The sequence below is a fragment of the Danio rerio genome, chromosome 7 (genome assembly GCF_049306965.1).
Source record: "Danio rerio strain Tuebingen ecotype United States chromosome 7, GRCz12tu, whole genome shotgun sequence".
NCBI lineage: Eukaryota > Metazoa > Chordata > Actinopteri > Cypriniformes > Danionidae > Danio > Danio rerio.
This window is the reverse complement of record NC_133182.1, coordinates 51,437,501-51,455,119: the sequence shown is the minus strand read 5'-3', so window position 1 is coordinate 51,455,119 and position 17,619 is coordinate 51,437,501. Positions and strand designations below refer to the sequence as shown.

Here is a 17,619-nt window from a genome sequence, read left to right as displayed (position 1 = left end):
TTATATGAGCGAATATATCATTAAATGTGGAGGGGGGCCTTAAATTTTTTCCGGGGAAAAAGGGGGCCTCAGGCAAAAAAAAAAAAAGGTTGGGAACCACTGGTCTGCAGTACAAACCATCGGTATACAATGATCTGCCTAATTAACCTAGTTGCCCCTTTAAATGTCACTTTAGGCTGTGTCGAAGTGTCTTGAAAAATATCTAGTCAAATATTATTTACTGTCATCATGGCAAATATAAAATAAGTCAGTTATCAGTAATGAGTTATCAAAACTATTGTTTAGAAATGTGTTCAAAAAATCTTTCTGTTAAACAGATATTTTAGAAATAAATAAACGTGGGGACAAATAATTCAGATTTTATCTGTGTATTTGTCACTACATGATGCTGAATAAAAATCTTATTGTACAGCGAACCTCAGAACATTGAAATTTAGAACACTGAACATCCAAGAAGTAATATTCTGCTTTGTACGCAATTGATTTTTAATCCGTGTCTATCATAACCAACAACCGTGCTTCATGCCTTTCAATGCTAAATGATTCCAGTTGCCACATGACTGAAAAATGTTGATCATCATCATCTTATAAACCTTTTCAGCTCTGATGTGCGACCCTGCGTATGATGTCTCGTGCTCTTTTCTACCATCCATTCCTCTTATACATAGAGTCTGCGCCTGGGACTGTCCCTGCTCGACCATCTGAAATTTCATTTCACAGTTGATGGGCTTCAGCCTCTAATCCAGCAGCTGTGAAGGAGGGTAGGACCGGTCAACTGTTTCAACTCTAATCAGCTTTTATTGCACACGGGAGAAAGAAACAGCCTGCTGCCGCTGGATCCTGTGCCGTTCGCCATTCGGGCTCGGGTTGAGAGGGACAGGAGAAGTGCGGTGGCTGGATGTGATGTTAAATCTAATTCACTCAGTGCTTCTAGGCAGTGATGTGTCAGCAGGTGGAGATGTTAAAGCTAATAGGCCTGTCATAGTTGCTAACCTCAATCACTAACCTTCATAACAGCCCGTGCTCCTTTAAACCCAAACCCCTTTGCCTTTTTTTTCCCCTTGCTGTCTTGGTTGAAATTCAGATTTTTAGCCTGCAGTGGTTCTGCACTGACTGATAACCTTCTTGCGTCCTTACAGATTACAACCTTTCTCAGTGTCTTTTTATCTCAAAGGTGGCGAAAGTCATGTTTGATTTAGTGCTCCATGTATTTGGTGTGGTATCTAAGATCAAGCCCAGAAACACTCGATAGAATGCTCGTATAAAACCACCTACAGATATTTTTATGTGGTTTAATGTGTCACCTTGGCATTGTCGATTTTTACTGGCCTCTGCATGTGTGTGTGTTTGTGTGGTGGAGGAAACTAGAGAAGGTGTTTATTGGCTGTCAGGTTATTGCTGTTGCTCTCAGCTGGAGAGTAGTGGTCATAGCCTGCAGTGACAAGACAAAGCTGAAACATTGATGATCTGTCTGGAAACCTCATCGTATGGGAATGTTATAGGTTTCTTCTTTCTGACAGCCTGTTGACCTTAGTTTAAGAATGCTCTTTGGGCGAAACTCGGGGCACAAGGGTTTGACTGAATTGACCAATTATGGATCTCCAGAGGTCTGGGAGCAAAGTCAGTCTTTGAGACGTCTCCGGGAGTTGAAATCCACCTTTCAAACTAGATTTGTTTGGTGAATTGGTGAACTCCTGTGTAATTTATTTATACTAGTGTTTGAAGGACACATTTGCTGTTCTCTTTGAATTCTGTTAGCATCTAATGCCTTGTTTCCTCAGAGTGGTATCATTTAGTTTAGTACAGCAAAGTTTAGTACTGGCTACAATGTCATTCTCTCTCAAAGAATGAAGTTGTTTATGGGTCGTTTACATTTCATACCATGTCTTTTGCAAACTCATTATTTCAAATATAGATGTGTTTCTGACAGCCTGTTGACCTTAGTTTAAGAATGCTCTTTGGGCAAAACTCGGGGCACAAGGGTTGACTGAATTGACCAATTATGGATCCCCAGAGTTCTGGGAGAAAAGTCAGTCATCGAAACATCTTCGGGAGTTGAAATCCAACATTCAAACTAGATTTGTTTGAATTGGTGAACACCAGTGTAATTTTTCTATACTAGTGGTTGAAGGACACATTTGCTGTTCTCTTTGAATTATGTTAACGTCCAATTTCTTGTTTCTAGAGTGGTGTGGTTCAATGTAGTACAGCAAGGTTCAGTACTGGTCGCCATGTCATTCTCGCTCGTAGAATGAAGTTGTTTATGGGTTGCTTGCATATTTCATACCATGTCTTTTGCAAATTCATTATTTCAAATATAGATGTTTTTCTGACAGCCTGTTGACCTTAGTTTAAGAATGCTCTTCGGGTGAAACTCAGGGCACAAGGGTTTGATTAAATTGACCAATTATGGATCTTCAGAGGTCTGGGAGCAAAATCAGTCATCAAGAAGTCCTCTGGAGTTGAAGTCCACCTTTCAAATTAGATTTGTTTGGTGAATTGGTGAACTCCAGTGTAATTTTTCTATACTAGTGGTTGAAGGACACATTTGCTGTTCTCTTTGAATTGTGTTAACGTCCAATGTCTTGTTTCTAGAGTGGTGTGGTTCAGTGTAGTACAGCAAGGTTCAGTACTGGTCACCATGTCATTCTCGCTCAAAGAATGAAGTTGTTTATGGGTTGCTTGCATACTTCATACCATGTCTTTTGCAAATTCATTATTTAAAATATAGATGTGTTTCTGACAGCCTGTTGACCTTAGTTTAAGAATGCTCTTTGGGCAAAACTCGGGGTACAAGGGTTGACTGAATTGACCAATTATGGATCCCCAGAGTTCTGGGAGAGAAGTCAGTCATCGAAACATTATCGGGAGTTGAAATCCAACATTCAAACTAGATTTGTTTGGTGAATTGGTGAACTCCAGTGTAATTTTTCTATACTAGTGGTTGAAGGACACATTTGCTGTTCTCTTTGAATTGTGTTAACGTCCAATTTCTTGTTTCTAGAGTGGTGTGGTTCAATGTAGTACAGCAAGGTTCAGTACTGGTCGCCATGTCATTCTCGCTCGTAGAATGAAGTTGTTTATGGGTTGCTTGCATATTTCATACCATGTCTTTTGCAAATTCATTATTTCAAATATAGATGTGTTTCTGACAGCCTGTTGACCTTAGTTTAAGAATGCTCTTCGGGTGAAACTCAGGGCACAAGGGTTTGATTAAATTGACCAATTATGGATCTTCAGAGGTCTGGGAGCAAAATCAGTCATCAAGAAGTCCTCTGGAGTTGAAGTCCACCTTTCAAACTAGATTTGTTTCGTAAATTGGTGAACTCCAGAGTAATTTTTCTATACAAGTGGTTGAAGGACACATTTGCTGTTCTCTTTGAATTGTGTTAACGTCCAATGCCTTGTTTCCACAGAGTGGTGCGGTTCAGTTTAGTACAGCAAAGTTCAATACTGGGCAATGTCATTCTCACTCGAAGAATAAAGCTGTTTATGGGTCGTTTACATTTATCGTATTTTGTTTTTGCAAACTCATTATTTTAAATATAGATGTGTTTCTGACAGCCTGTTGACCTTAGTTTAAGAAGGCTCTTTGGTTGAAACTCAGGGCACAAAGGTTTGACTGAATTGACCAATTATAAATTTCCAGAGGTTTTGGAGCAAAATCAATCATTCAGATTCAGACTCCAAAACATGCTGTTTAAATGCTTAAGCCTTTTGTCCACTTCCAATCATTATTGCACGAGCTTTCAATCTAATACTGCAAAACAGTTCTTTTTTCTAAAGATTTGTACATTTTAGTAATATATATGCAAATTGTAAAATATATGCATTGTGGTTTATTTTCTTTATTTCTGGGATATGTAAAAGAGCTGCTCTTTGAAGAAATAAGCAGCTTTAGCCCAATGCAAAAAAAAAATAAAGTTTGCAGTCAAATTTGATAAAAAAAAAATTATTTTAGCAAAATAAAAAACAAATTCTATGTATTTTAGACCGAGTTCAGTGTAAAATCTAAGACATTATTTATAAAGGTAGACAGGCCTACAGAATTATTTTTAGGGTGAATCAACATGAATGGCAGCCGATGTTTTTAATCTAACAGCCGAAAAACTACATGCTGAACGCTGAGAGTTTGCGTCAGGATGAACCGACATTTTGAGCAATGTTGTGAGGCTATATTGCAGAGTTTGATGCTGCTTGGCTACTTTCATAAATTTGGCAACAAACATTTTACATAAAAATTGGAAAGTCACTTATTTTAAATTAATGTATAGGATGTGAGGACTAGTTACCTACCTATCTTCACTCATAATCCTTCAGCCTAGTCCCTGATTTATCATTACCGCCAATTATTCCAGCATATGTATTACACAGCGGATACCCTTCCAGCTGTAACCCAGTACTGGGAAACACCCATACACACTCACATTAACACACACTTATACACCACTGCCAATTTAGTTACCTATTATTCACCTATACCGCATGTTTTTGGACTGTAGTTGAAACGAATACTTTTTATTTGTGCACATTTTGAGGCTGTACTTCTTTACTTTTACTTAAGTACAAAAGTGTAGTCAGTACTTCTACTTTTACCAGAGTTGTTTTAAGCGCTAGTATCTGTACTTCTACCTAAGTAAATGATGTGTGTACTTTTGCCATCTCTGGTTGAAGGACACATTTGCTGTTCTCTTTGAGTTATGCTAACATCGAATGCCTTACTTACACAGAGTAGTGTGGTTCAGTTCAGTACAGCAGGGTTCGATACTGGTCACCATGTCATTCTCGCTCGAAGAATAGAGCTGTATGGGTTGTTCACATAATGTGTCTTTTGCAAACTCATGTTCATTATTTCAAATATAGATGTGCATGCGCGAATAGAGAGATTAAGTGGCACCACTCCTTTTAACATTTTTTTGAAGTTTTCATAAACAACAATAAATGACATATAGCAGATTCTGTTCTTGCTTTGTGGGGTGTGGCTGTTTGTCACATGAAGATGACAATCTTTGTTTGAGCATGGCTCAATGCTGTGCACCATGTTGAATTATTAGTGTCAGGCCTCAGCTGTGTATTTAAAAATGCTGCTTAATGTTTTATCTTTCCCTGGATTTAGGGTATGCACAAGTCATGAGTCTCTCTGTCTGAGTCTGCATGTAAAACATGCATCAGTGAGTCTTGCTTCACCCTTTAATACCATACAGTTGTGGGTACCATTTAAAGCACAGGTGTTAAACTCAGTTTATGGAGGGCCACAGCTCCAGTGTTGCCAACTATTTTCAATGAAAAGTGGCTAAAGCCTGCCCGAAAAGTAGCTTAATGTTGCCAGATGACATCACATACTAATTTGCATACCAGTGACGTCATCACGTAATATATGACAAGCATAAGGCCGTCATGTCTCTACTCTGAGGCGCTGTGTATTATATTATATTATATTATATTATATTATATTATATTATATTATATTATATTATATTATATTATATTATATTATATTATATTATATTATATTATATTAAAACATTGCACCCAGATGCACAATAAATAGGTTTTTATTAACATATTACTTTGTTTTGACATCATTGCACAATTGCAACTCAAAAATACATCTTTATGTAGTATACAATATAATTAATATTTTCTCAAATTGACTGGCCATCTCAGCAAAAACATTTTTTTGAAATATGTCCATTTTGATTTATATGAAAAATAGAGTTGACTATTTGTAAAAGTAATACACTTTTTGATAAGATTTTTTTTCGATTATTTTTAAATATAACACCGATAATGAACAGTTACATTCTTTTAAACAATCACAGTTTGTGCAATGTACAGCTTGCTATTTTTAACTTGAGAAATGTACACATTTGTGAAAGTGACAACAATTATAGCACGATTGGAATTTATTACCTAATTACCAACAATTATACATGTTAACAAATATCAGTAAAATAACAGTTATGAAAAACAATCTGAGCTAGCTACTCTACTGAGTGAAGCCTGCAGCCACTGCTCTTGAGTCACTTTTTAAAAAATTGCTAAAAGTAACCAAATGAATGTTAAAAATTGCTAAATTAGTTGCTAGTTGTTTATTGAAAAAAAAGTTGCTAGGGTGGTATGAAACGTTGCTTCAGGCTTTTAAAAAAACTTACAGGTAAGTGTGTTGAAGCAGGGTTGGAACTAACCTCTGCAGGGCAGTGGCCTTCCAGAAACTACGTTTGACACCCCTGCTTTATCAGTATGGTACAGTTTGCAAATTTGGTCCCTTCAACAGTCTAAATGGTCACAAATGCATAGCATATTGTACTTTACCTAAACATATCGCTCAGAACAAGTCAAATAAGCAGACAGTGAAATGAGTTTAAAATATAAATTATACCACAATTACGAATTTTGCATTCACTTTTGTTTTAATTGTGAAATGTTTATGCTTAATCACTAAGGTTCAGCACAATAATTAGTTGTGGGTTGGGAATATTATTTCACTAGCAAGGAACTGTGAAAAGAAATGTTCTGTAAGGTAATTTTGTGCCTTTTTTAATATTATTGGTACCACACTTCTGGAGGAGATCTAGACTTTTAAGAGCTAGTGAGAGCTGTATATCTACTGTATAAGCAAGCACCAGTGTGTGGAAACTGGTTGGATCTGCAACTGCTAGCTATAAATGCATAAATAGAAGTGTGACGCGAGCTCTCTTAGACTCTATTATGGTTTGGGCTCAATACTATGATGTCTATTAGACGTTGGCTGCCATGCCTGGCGAATAAATGTCAGTATTTGACATCAATATGATGTTGGCTTGTTGTTGGATTTTGGTCACTTTCCAACAGAACCTAAAATCAACCAAATATCGTTGGGGTTGGAGGTCAAAATAACTTTGTCCTTAGATGCTGGCTTGACACTGAATTTTGAGTCATGAGCTAAATCTAATATTAACGTCTTGATGTTGTGTGCCTGCTGGGACATGTCCTAATCTGATTTTTTGTTTGGTTCGATTATGAACTTATCAAATGAATCAAAACCCGCTGTTTAAATGGTAGACTTTAAATTAGAGTATTGTCTTATTCGTATTAAAGATTATTGGTGTCCATGTAGACATACTGATTGATGAAACACAATTGATGTAAATTCTTTGCACTTCATTTTCTAAGCAGAATTAATAAACTATTATATTGTAGTTTATCAAAACATCATGTGCTGATAAAATTGACTTGAACGCACCTGATGTCGTTATTATGTCTTCTAAAATTGTAAGTAGGACATCCAGGAGGACTTGAACACAGCATTTTCGCCATACCAACATGGACGACTGAAATGCATTATTGCAATACCACATTTACACTTTGAGTCTTCTAGATTAGTTTTTCTCAACCACGTTCCTGGAGGACCACCAACACTCCTTTTTCTGTCACACCCATTACATGTTTTTCAGTCTGTGCTAAATGTGGAGAGCTGGTGGTCCTCCAGAAGAAGCACTGCTCTAGATAGCTTTGTAAAAAGAGAATGGTAAAATAACTGACAATAACTACAAAACGAAGCCCGCATTTAAGGAACGAGCAGGTTAGAGGAGTTGTGCTCTACATGAAGTCGGGGGTTAACTATGCAGCTTGGGTTAATGTAATTGCATTGATTTGAAGGCACTACAATTGCAACGCAGCATTCTGTGTTAGCCACTGTGCAATTATTTAAGCGGTGCAGACTTAATTATCTCTGCTTGCACCCGAGTCTCCTTCTAATTACTAACAATTTGTGCCTTATGTAGTAATTATTTACCCCAGAAACATCTCTCTCTAATTATAATTAAGGATGAGCAGCATATATTTATTCTCTTCTAGGCCTACTATATGCAGCACTAACTTAATGAGCTGCTGAAAAGGTTTTCTCTCAGGCTTTGTTTTTTGAACTGGAATTATGTCTCTTATGATGACTTTATGGTAGCCATCTGATTTGAAAGTTTACCACTAAGTGAAGCCGTCCAGAGGGAAGAGGTGAGCAGGTGCAAGTGTGTATCTTGGGCATATATTGGACAAAATTTGCTGTTTGTTTAGTCAATGTTTAGTTATTCTAAAGTGGAAGAGGTTCTTTTCATTTAATAGAGATTTTCATAACACCGTAAATGTGATGACCAGTGTGACCAGAATAAGATGAAATGGCTCCAGCCTCCATTACTAGCTGTAAATCAAATTTTCGGTATTAGAAATGGAGGCGTTGGATGAGATGCATAAGAAACAGGAGTACAGGAGTGCTTTAAAGAGAAATCTATTGTCTTGAAATAATAAACAATGACTTTCTGGTAACTTTAGTATACTGTAAGTGAAATGCTGGCAGCTAGCTCTCTGCAACTCTCACATGGTTGCCCACTGAAGCTAAGCAGGGCTGTGCCAGTTGCTGGATAGAAGACCACACGAAAAAGCTAGGTTGCTGCCAGGAGTGGTGTTAATAAGACCACCAGGGAGTGCACAACCTGTGGACTGTGTGGGTCCTAACACCCCAGTATGTTGATGGGGTCTCTACACTCTCAGAAATAAAGGTACGCGAGCTCACTAGGGTGGTACCTTTGCAAAAGATACAAAATTGTACCTTAAAGGTCCATATTAATACCTCAAGGGTACATATTAGTACCTAAAACGTACAAAAGTGTTTCTCTTAAAATTTGTAGGTACTAATAAATACTTTTGAGGTATCAATATGGACCCTTTAAGTACAAATGTGAACCTTTTGAAAAGGTACAACCCCAGAGAAAGCTCACATACATTTATTTCTGAGAGTGTAAACTGCTCAGTGAGCACAGTCCTTCGGATGAGGCATTAAACCGAGGTCCTGACTCTGTGGTCATTACAAATCCCAGGAGTAAGGGGTTTAACCCTGGCATCCTGGCCACATTTTCCCATGGGCTCTGTCCATCATGGCCTCCTAACCATCCCCATGTCATTATTGGCTTCATCACTCTGTCTCCTCTTCACCAATCAGCTGGTGTGGGGTCTGGCGCAATATGGCGGCCATCATGTCATTAAAGTGGATGCTGCACACCTACAGTATGGTGAATGAGGAGATTCCCCCCAAAAGTGTGTAAAGGCGCTATATAACTGTAAGGAATTATATTATTATTGTTATTATTATTATTGTTATTATTATTGTTATTATTATTATTATTATTATAAATGACTCAAGCCCCTTGAATGATATGATCTGAATTGTGACCACAACACCAACTCAGGTGTGCATTATTTTCTTATAATTCAATGTAGTGTTGCCAATTATTCATTTATTTATTGGCATTAATAATCGTATTTAACAATAGGCTATCAATAGCAATAATGATTTTGTCATAATATTGCAGCTGTAGTGTAATGAGTTCTCTTTTATATATTTTTGCACAATATTAGAGTTGTTGGTGTTGAGGAGTAACTATGTGATTGATTTACTAAATACATGCAACTCTAATCTGTTAAAGTTACTGAGAAAACAGTTACTGAATGGAAACAGTTGCAAAGAGGGTTAAACCTGAATGTTTCCTTTAAATATCTAGAATGTGTTCATTGATGTTTTTTCCCGTGCCTGTTTCTGATGTACACAATGTCTCCTGCAATTTAAAGGCTGTTTAAAGCGATGCTATCCTGACACTTTTGATTGGTTTTCTTGTTGGAATTTGTAGTACATCATGTCTGTCAATTTAATCGATCCACAGTACAACCTGCCTGATTAACTGCTTCTAAAGCTCTGTTAAATTCTAGTAGTTTCTGTCATGCATTGTAAAAAATGCTGAGTTTCACACAATTGATTTGTGTTAGGACAACATGAAGGCATTAAGTTAGCTTATTAGTTCTTACAAATTTAAGTGGATTGAATATAAAACAATTAAGTTCTCAAGAATTGAGTTGTTTTAGCTAATTTTAAATAAGTAGTTTGAGCAAACAGCATATGTCATTTTTAAAATAAACTATGCAAATGTTTTATTGCAAAAACTGTATCAGTTATGATTAAAATCTCTGTTTATCCTCAGAATGAACTCAAAGTACACAAAGAAGAGGTTAAGTCTTATTTTGTGGTGGCTGCGCTTTAAAATTAAATGATTAAAATCTTAATTCAAGTGATGAGTGATTTTGAAAGTCTGGCAGTAATCAGTGTTGAGTACCAACCCTGCCTCTGTGCCTTAAATATCTGAAAATGATTAGAAGTTCTCACTTACTCACTCTTTCAGTTTTTTCTCTTCTTTATCACGAGTTGCCACAGCAGAAAAAAACTATTTGATTAAAAGTTTTGAAACATTTCTTACAAATGTAAAAAGTAAACAATAATCAAACGTAGTCAGTCACATTAATAAACTGAAATAGCTACTTTCTAAACTTTCTTTATTGTCCACAAGAGGACATTTATTTTTGGCTTTGCCACATAAATTACATCAACATCCACATTACACTACCTGACAACGTCTTGTCGCCTGTTTAAGTTTTAGGAACAACTAATAATAACTTGACTTCTAGTTGATCATCTGGTATCAGAAGTGGTTTATATGAAAGGCAAAGGCCTCTAGATTATGCTTATATTACCAAAATAAAATATGATCATGCCTTGATTTTTAATAATTTAATTAGGACAGTAAGCTTTGACTTTGCTTAGAATGTGCATGCCCCCACAATGAATGTAGCCCCAAACCATGTTGTTTCCTTCACCAAACTTGACTGATTTCTGTGAGAATCTTGAGACCCTGCGGGTTCCAGTAGGTAAGGGGTGTCCAAAGTCGGACCTGGAGGGCCGGTGTCTTGGTGACTTTAGCTCCAACTTGCTTCAACACACCTGCCTGGAAGTTTCTAGTACACCTATTAAAAGCTTGATTAGCTTGTTCAGGTGTGTTTGATTAGGGTTAGAGCTAAACTCTTCAGTACACCGACCCTCCAGGGCCGAGGGTGGACACTCCTGCAGTAGGTCTTCTGCAGTATTTGTGCTGATTGAGATGCATCGACAGATGCTTCATCTGAAAAATCTACCTTTTGCCACTTTTCCAAATGATTAACTAAAAGTCAAGTTATTATTTGTTGCTCTTACAACTGGGATTGGCGACAAGACTTTTGTCAGGTACTGTACATATATCACAAAAGTAAGACAAATGCATTCAATATCATCACATAAATCACATTGAAATCACAATTAACCCTATTTATACAGTATATAAAAAATGACATTTGATACACATTTTCTTTACTTGAGTTTGCCTTAAAAATCTTCATAATTTGTATTTATTTATTTATTTATTTATTTATTTATTTTTATCTAAAGTATGTAAGGAATGGGAACAATCTTCAATAATGACATGCACTTTAAACAATTAGGAATTTTTTAGTAAGTAAATCAGAAATCTGTATTGCATTTTCAAAGTAACCTTCCCACTACTGGTCATTGATATCAGTTTATTGTATACTGATTAATTGTAATTGGTTATTTCACATAAAAAGGCAACACATACACATTTATTAAGATAATTATAAAATAATTTAAAAATACAGATTCAATTTTTAAAATTATTCAAAGAAGTAATTATTACCCCTCAGTCTAAAAGTATATTTCTGACCCCAATTTCTCACAGCTTAACTGGGCGTTTATTATATTGTATAGACATTTATCTGTCTTTATAATAGACAAAGGTGGCTTTGTTTTTGCTTTCACCAACTAAAGAAGTACAGATTCTCCATGTATTTTCCAGTATCTACAGTACAAATACTGACAACATGTGATGTTTGCAGTAAAATTGTGTAGCATAAATTCAAAGAGATTGTACAGTATATATTAACAGTATAGAGTGCTCAGCATAATTGAGTACATTCCATTTTGAAAATGAATATTTTTCTCCATTTCTCAGTGAATATAGGCTATGTACTTTGGTGTATTTAAACAAAACAGATTTATTAAACAATTATATATATTTATTAAAATAATATTGTAGTCACCAAACATAGTTAGAAATTGAAAGATAATACAATTAAATTCAGCCAAATATACCAAAGAACAACTGCAACCTACAAAATTTCAATTCATATTTTTGCTTCTCTTTAATTTTTCCTCTTTTAAACTTTGCATTTAATATTTTTCTATAACATAAATTCAACTGTATTAGTTTTTGGACTGTTATTGTAAGTTATTTTGTTAGATAAGCTCCAGATTCGGCTTAGTTTCTGACTAATTTAATGTATATGCACAAATATAATATTGTATAGCTTCCTTTTAAAATATGAATTTAAAGATAGATTTGTGAGTGGTGTACTCATATATGCTGAGCACTGTAAAAACATCTATTCATATGTTCCAAAACAGTTCTTGGATCAGAAAAAAAAAAAATTATATATATATATATATATACATATAACAAATTTTGCGAACTAAACATACAAATGCACAACCCCCCAAAAAATAACACTAATAAAAAAGATAAATGTTGGCTTATAAACATTGTATTGTATTGTATTTAACATTATGCATGTGACCGATGTGAACTTGTGTGACTTTGGTAAATCAAATTAAAGTATTTAGAAATGTCCACAGAGAAGTTTTTGTGTATTTTTTTTTTTTTTTTACAATACTGCAAAACAACTTACACATGATTTAGCAATTTTAGTGAAAACATTAGTTTTGTCCATGGCAAGGTTTTGTTTTACTCTGATCAGTGTCTTGTCTGCAATGTGAGTTAGAAATTCAGAAAAATTTTATATATATATATATATATATATATATATATATATATATATATATATATATATATATGTATATATGTATATATATATGTATATATATATGTATATATATATATGTATATATATATGTATATATATATATGTATATATATATATGTATATATATATATATGTATATATATATATATATATATATATATATATGTATATATATATATATATATATATATATATATATATATATATATATATATATATATATATATATATATATATATAATGGCAAAAGGCACATATTATTTTAAAATGTCGTTTTCCCCTCCCAACATGATATTTCTTTATTGGTGTGTGGCTAAATGTATCAGCAATCTAATAACAGCATCTTAGCTGGTATAACTGCTGTGCTCTAATGGACAGAAGCAATAGCGTCAGTGCAGTGTGTCCAGTTTCAAAGGCGTCCTGAAGAGGGCATTGCAGCAGTGTCACAAACTCATCTGCACATAGACTGCTTTGGTCTTGCAGAGACGATCAAAACCCGCTACATTTGTCCATAAAACAGGACGTATAATCTATTCCAGTTACTTAGTCAGACCGATTTTCTTCCAAAGAGTACTTTTCTATGGCTTTATCATATTTCCCTACATAATTTAGCTGATTTGGGTCTCATACATTACACAGACTAAACAGCTCCAAGAGACAGTCACCTTAGCTGAGCTAAAGGTTAATAATCAAAATGGAAGGTGAATGAAGTAGAGCAGAAAGGAATAAAAAAAGAATAGCTTTGCCTTCCTATTCAATCATGCTATATAATGTTCTAAATATGCATGACGCACAAATTGTACTGCATTTAGCCAGAGCTCATTTATCATTAATGTTTTATAGAGTCCAAACACTTTCATGCGAATATATGCAGAGGCTAGATTAGCTAATACTTAGGATAAATTTATGTCAACACTTCATAGAAGAACATTAGCCTAATATTCTTTCCTAATATCACTCTCATTTTGGTTGAGTGAGTGAATGTGAAATGCAAAGAGCAGAGGTCAATACTTCCATACAAATAAGAGATGATCATGTTCCTCTAAATGGACTTTTATTTACATTAATAAACAAACCTAATGACTTACAAGCAACTACAAATTATGCTGAAGGACAGCCATCTGCCGCATGTCCTTAGATCCCCATGAAGTCGCTATACAATCAAAATGTACTCTCCTTTTTTTTATATGTATACAGTAGTTCTTGTTATAAACGATGTATCTGTGCAGTTCATTATGTAATAAAATGAATTTGCCTTCTTAAACTTTAATCTAATACCATAACCTTCCTCGTAAAAATGACTTTCTTAACTTTCTGATCACATTGAATTTCTTTAGGGCAGGCATATTAGTTAGTGCCATGGGTCACACTTTATTTTGATGGTCTGTTTGTTGAATTTAAGTTACATTGCATCTACATGCCAACTAATTCTCATTAGATTATAAGTAAACTGTTAGGTTGGGGTTATGGTTAGTGTATGTGTTGAAGGAGTAGTATCCACATGATGATAAGTAGACAGTCTACTAATACTCAAATGGACCATCAAAATAAAGTGTTACCGTGTCACATATTTATTTTGAATTCATTCATTCATCAGTCTACCTTCATTTTTAACAATCTAATCCTTTATTTTTTCTAATTTCATGACTGTGACAAGTTGGATGACCGTGACAAGGACAATATTAACTTCCATTTCATGGTGACTTTTAAAGAGATAGTTCACACAAAACTGAAAATTCTGTCATCCTGTACTTCAACTTACCCCAGGTACTGTAAACGTTTCCAGTTTTTTTTAATAATTGCCCAATTTTAGTAAACCTGTGTGTGAGTTTTGGTTTGCTGTTCTTAGCTGACAGGAGTGGCACCTGTGTGGTCTTCTGCTGCTGTAGCTTATTTGCTTCAAGGTTGTACATGTGTTCAGAGTAGAGCTGGTGCAAGCAGTGAGCTGAAGAGGGCCTTCTGAAATACAGAGAGGGGGCAATTACATGAATTTATATACAACTCCTAGATAGAAAAAAATAAATACTCCTTTACTTTTTCAACGCCATAAACCGACATCTCACTGCTACAACAAATACGTACGATAATCATCATATAGATGACATAGCTCTAAACAATCTTAATTAATTCATTCATTCATTTTCTTTTCGGCTCAGTTTCTTTATTTCAGAATGAACCGCTAACTTATCCAAAACATGTTTTACACAGTGGATGCCCTTCCAGCCACAACCAACACTGGAAAACATCCATACACTCATTCACACTCATACACTACGGACATTTTAGCTTAATCAATTTGCCTATAGTGCATGTCTTTGGACTGTGGGGGGGGGACCTGGAGGAAACCCACACGAACATGGGGAGAACATGCAAACTCTACACAGGAATACCAACTGACCCATAGCCTTGAACCAGTGACTTGCTTGCTGTGAGGCAACAGCACTACCCACTGTGCCACCATGCCACCTCTTAGCAGCACTTCTTACCTAAACTAAAATGTTCATATTAGAAAACTCTAATGTGCTTAAAAATAAGTTATAGATCATCATGTACACAATTTCAGAACATTTACTGCTAATGCAGGCACATTACCATACCAACCACACCAAAACCTATTGATATTTTATAACCCGGTAACACTTTAGAATAATGGTCAATTAGTTAATGTCTTTACTAACATGAACTAAGTATGAATAATCTTGTAAAGCGTTTATTAATGATAGTTCAACAATAATGCATTATTAAAATCCAAAATTAGGCTTGTGAATGCACCATGAGTTAACATGAATAACATGAACTAACACTATTTAGCTTAAATAACATTAACTGACATTAATAAAGATGAATAATTTACTGTAATAAATGTATCACTAATAGTTATTCATGTTAGTAAATGCATTAACCGACATTAACTAATGGACTGTTATTTTAAAGTATTACCTGACCCTGAACGTTCATTTAAAGAAATAACAACCTGACAACAATGACAACTGTGACCTGTCATCAAACATTTTTAAATGTGCAAAATATTTAATCAAAACTTTAGTTTCAGTAAAGCTGCTTGTCTATTTCGATGAGTGAAACCTTTCTTATAATAAGGTAAAAAACTGTGCTCACCACCAATCAAAACTCAACCTTGTATAATACTCTGTTCTTAACAAACATGCTATAATCTATATCTAAATAGCTTTTTTATTATTAAAATCCCATTTCACATTAATATTGAGGGGTGACCAGTCTGTAAATCCTAGTGATGGCTGTGCATGAAAATTGTTTCTGAAATTCCCAGACTAGCTTGTATGACACCAAACAACTAATCTAGATTTTCTTGAACAGTCTACATGTCTAAATGCTTTGGATTACATGATTGGCTGATTGGAAATTTGCATTAACAAGCAGCTGAGGATCTGTACTTGATAAAGTGGCCAGTGGGTGTATTGGTCTAAAATGCCAAACTGCATACTTATTAAGTATGTAGACTAAGACAAAGTAGTAGGTGAGCAGTACACCTGAAATTATAGTAATGGATAAACAGTAGGTGAGAAGTATACCCAGATGACCTACAACCTCTAATGAGATTCTGAAATGTGCATTTAGTTAATGCTACCATCCCATGAGGCTATGGGAGAGAATTCCATTCCATTCATATACTAGAACGTACTTTTTAATGGACATGAAATACATTAAAATATATCACATATACTGTCATTTTGTGGCGGCACGGTGGCGCAGTGGGTAGCACTGTAACCTCAAAGCAAAATGATTGATGGTTTGAGCCCTGGCTAGGTCAGTTGGCATTTCTGTGTGGAGTTTGCATGTTCTCCCCGTGTTGGCATGGGTTTCCTCCGGGTGCTCCGGTTTTCCCCACAAGTCCAAGAACATGAGCTATAGACCATTTCAATGTAGTCATGTCATTGGCCCATGAACATTTCCTTCTTGTTATTAAACTATTTCATAACTGTAACAAGAGACAGTTCAATCATAACTTCATGTATATATGAGTTATTAGCCATATATGAGTTATTGTGTTACATACATATAAATCAAATTTACAATCCGTATGTACAATGCAAAAAAAAAAAAAAAAAAGTAATCAGGCTGATAGAAGGTGTGGGGTATTTGGAGCATGCAAATCCTTTATTTTTTTTAATTAACGATACTCAAGTTTAATGATTTGGTTCAATTTTAAACAGCACAAATTATGCTTAAAGATAGAAATAAATTGCATTGAAAATGGATACAAAAGGTTTTTGAAGAAACACAAAGGGGATATAATCTGAGAGAAGAAAGTTGAAAACAAAGACAACTTTAAAAAGTTTGTGTATGTCTGTCTGTGGTGTAAAACTATGGAACAGTCTAGATCATACTCTAACAATATCAGGATAATAATCAGTTTAAAAAGTTGTATAAATATATATTATTTAAGGAATATAATGATAAAGGTGATTGAAAAAGGATAAAATGAGAATGATGATGAAATTTTAATTAATGGCTATTTGCTGTACTATGTATTTTTTTCTTTGGGTCTATGTTACAAAATGTAAAGGTCCAAATAGATTCAAACATATAATATGTCAAAGATGCTAAAATTATGCAATATGTCTCATGTAAAAAAAAGAAATAAGTAAAAGAAGAAATAAGTTTAAGTAATAGATGAATGACGTATGTGGTAATGGGGTGGGGAAAATGATAAGCTTGTGCTTCATCCCACTCTATTTTTGACCATGTTGAAATGTATTTTTTGATTATGATATTTTATGCATGATATTTTTGTTGGAAAACAAATAAATCATATCAAATGTTAAAAAAGCTATCTTAACGCTATTGATAAATTTGTGTCTCTTTGGATTCTCGAAACTATAGAAATTTAAAATGTAAAACAGGAAATAT

At 34.7% G+C, this 17,619-nt stretch overlaps 1 protein-coding gene across 3 annotated transcripts in view; it reads left to right on the top strand.

Moving 5' to 3' along the window:
• Nucleotides 1-17,619, top strand: part of tsg101b (tumor susceptibility 101b) — a 90,271-nt gene that overhangs the window by 21,152 nt on the left and 51,500 nt on the right. The window contains exon 11 of one of the 3 annotated variants that reach the window (XR_012382652.1): nt 14,387-14,496. The exons of 1 other annotated variant lie outside the window; for it this stretch is intronic. The gene's annotated coding sequence lies outside the window, so the exon portion shown is untranslated. Of the gene's footprint in view, nt 1-668; nt 3,503-14,386; nt 14,497-17,619 lie in introns of those variants that run through there. One more of the 3 variants, XR_012382654.1, reaches the window with a different exon arrangement.